At 28.6% G+C, this 3,361-nt stretch overlaps 1 long non-coding RNA gene across 1 annotated transcript; it reads right to left on the bottom strand.

The window, feature by feature from the left end:
* Nucleotides 1–335: 335 nt before the first annotated feature.
* Nucleotides 336–1,154, bottom strand: LOC128290334 (uncharacterized). Its single transcript, XR_008280080.1, has 2 exons — nt 1,035–1,154; nt 336–592 (listed from the first exon to the last, which is right to left on the bottom strand). It is a non-coding gene; the product is annotated as an uncharacterized LOC128290334 (long non-coding RNA).
* Between the last annotated feature and the right edge of the window lie 2,207 nt (nt 1,155–3,361).

The raw sequence follows: 3,361 nt of genomic DNA, 5'->3' as shown, positions 1-3,361 counted from the left end.
TAGGACCTGGACGGATACACGGATCCAACCCACACACCGGGGATAATATACAGTGTTTCATCGACCGACGCAGGAATACACCATAATGGCAATAGTAATGATAGCGGTAATAGTAACGATCAGTCTGAGTACCTCTTTCGAACGAATCCGAGCAGATCCACGATGAGTCGACACATATAGTGTCTCATCGACACACAGTCGGAATATCCCTGAACACTTCCAATTCTATGGCATGCCAACTATATCCGACTAGCCCGATACAGTTAATAGGGTATTTAGTGAACTTTCATATTTTCAATTTCATTTGTAATTTAATTTCAATTCAATTTACTACATTTTTCCATATCAATCTACATGCAATTCACTTTCAATACAATATACATTTCAATTCATTTCCAATAATCACACATTCAATTCAACATTATGATATCACATACTCACCTTATTTCACATACCTTATACATGAAATAATAAATGCAACAACTAATAGATAAGTTTCGGAGTATAGAAACACAAACCATGATTTCCAAGCTAACCCTCGTTGACTTCGTGTTTTTCTTTCTTAACCGAGGATTTTTCGGCACCTCGTTAGCTACGAAATTAATACAATTTATAATCATTAATACAGTACAATTTTCACATTGAATGTTTCAATTTTTATTCAACTTTTGTCTAAATTCCAATTTAGTCCCAAATCGAGATTAACTTTTATTTTTCACCTTTAACTCAATATTTTCATTCAATTTTCACTTTAAACTAATTTCAACTCTCTAATTTCAGCATAAAACCATAATTTTGAAATTCTTTCAATTTAGTCCCTAAAGCATAAAACTTATGAATTACTTTACAATTCAATCCTTATTTCACTTCTAACTTGAATTTCTATCAATTTAATCCCTAATTCATCATTTTATTCAACATGAACAATATTTGAAAATCTAATAACTTTCAATATATCAACTTAATTTCATCAAAACCTTATTTTAAAGTTTCTAAAATATCAAAATTAAGTAAAAATGGCTAAATTGACTTACCTATTTAAGCTTCAAGCATCAAACCCCCAATTTTCCCTTTTCTTCCTTTCTTTCTTTTCCTCCCTTGCTCTCTGTTTCGTTTCATTCTGCTTCTTTTCTATCCTTTTTCATTTCTTTTTCTTTTGTTTTACTTTATATATATATATATAATATGTTAACTTAATAAATATCTAAATAATATCAAATATTTATTTTGCATTTGTATCCATTTTATCCACACACTTGTCATAATTTAATATAATTATTACATAAAAATCTTATAATATAATATAATAACAATAATAATATACTTATATAATAAATAATACTTTTATACATGTGTACGTTATTAATACATATGTATCCATATATCACCATGCATTTGTCATTCTTTTCTTTATTCTATTTATTTAATATTTTATTATAATAAAAATCTATTTACTTAAATAAAAAGTAATTAAATAAACATATAACAATTGTACCAATATAATCATGACACATGTATATTTTTTTATTTTCATACATTTGTCTTTACTTTAATTTATTTCATAATATAATATCAATTTAATAGAAATAACATTAATAAATATAAATATAAAACCATAATAAATAATAACAATAAATACATATTTATGCATAAAAATCAAAGATTTTTATGCATTTGCCACTCTCAATTATATCAAATGGCATATTTGTCATTTTGTCCCCCACTTTTTTTTTATTAATCTATAATTAAACCTTTACACTTTATTCAATTTAATCCTTTTATCCAATTATCCTTAATTAAGTTAAATTCACTTAATTAAACTTTAATTAACCACTCACTTAACTTCGTAAATATTTATAATAAATATTTACTAATCCATTTTTCAGAAATGAAGACCCGAAAATATACTTTTTCAATAACCGTAAAGTTCGGGTCATTACATGAACTCACTAATCTTGTGAGACTTGTGATGTGTATAGATAATTAACGAACTCATGATCATGATATTGAATTATCTTGTAATATGTTTAAAGTTTCATCATTTACTGTAAGTTAAAGTTTAAGCTTATCATGAACATACTAAGTTTTACGTAAGCTTACGTTGTGTTATTTTTCTTCCTTGTAGATCATCGAATTCGAGCTATTGATTGGATTGCTTTTGGAGATCATACTATCCGGCAACTAATTTGGTAACTAATTGTTTATTTTGATCCGGTTATAAGTGGCATGTAAATAAGGTTTTTGGTATATATGTTATAAGTATTATAGATATGTTTTGTGTTAATTGAAGTATGAGATGTGTTATTTGGTGCGAATCTCAACTAGTATTTGGTTGATTGTGGTGTATAATGGAAATGGTATGTCTATATAACTGTTATTGACAATATGTTATATGTCTTATAAAAATGTTTAAGATACTACCAAATAGGTAATTTTAGGATTGGTATAGTCAATAAGGTATAAGTTGTATGTTTCATGTTCTTGAGATGCTTGGATACATGTTTTGTGATTTAGTAAATGATGTATGTGAATTAGATTTTAAATGTTTGAATTTTGGTACCAATGAGGGTACATTGGTTAGGCACCTAGGTTGAATGTTTTTTGTATGCTTTAAGCTTGTTTGAATGTGTTTTAAACATGTAAAAGTGATTGGAAATGGGTTCGCTTAGTGCCTAAGAATTGGTTGATAAATTGGCTTGCATTAGGGGTCATTTTGGTAGCACATGGGCTGTCAAAACGGTCGTGTGCCACACACGGTCATACCACATGGACGTGTGTCATTTTAATTTTAAGTGCAGGATTTTTCACACAGTTACAATCAATTACATAGCCTGAGCACATGGGTGCATGGGGTAGCCACACGACCATGTCTTTGAGCCACACAGGCTGGCCTTTGTCACACAACCATGGACCCCTATTTTTAATTTTTTCCACATTTTTCTATTTTGTTTCAGATTAGTCCCTATTTGTTTCCAAACTGTTTCTAAGGTCCCATAAACTCGAATTAAGGTCATTTTTGTATGAATGCTATGATTGTTGATTGGACATTGATTTATGATATTTAAATTATTTTTTATCTGTGTTTAAGTATTATCGGATATGTTATTCGTTGTAATATATTGTGACCCTATTCTGACAATGAAGACAAGTTAAGGGTGTTACATGGATCCAACGATCAAATCGGGTGTTGGGGTGTTACACCTTTAGAATCAAAGTTTTGATACCAAGTCTTATTTAAAAATTACGAAGAGGATGGATTGGTGTTTATATGAGATCGAAAATAAATAGGCACAAAAATTTATTGTGGTTCAACCTCAATTGTCTACCTCCACTACTTTAATTTATCTCATTAAAGAATTTA

This window comes from Gossypium arboreum, chromosome 3 (assembly GCF_025698485.1).
Source record: "Gossypium arboreum isolate Shixiya-1 chromosome 3, ASM2569848v2, whole genome shotgun sequence".
In the NCBI taxonomy this organism is placed as follows: domain Eukaryota; kingdom Viridiplantae; phylum Streptophyta; class Magnoliopsida; order Malvales; family Malvaceae; genus Gossypium; species Gossypium arboreum.
Note: the sequence above shows the minus strand (reverse complement) of the source record. Positions and strands in the feature narration are given on the sequence as shown.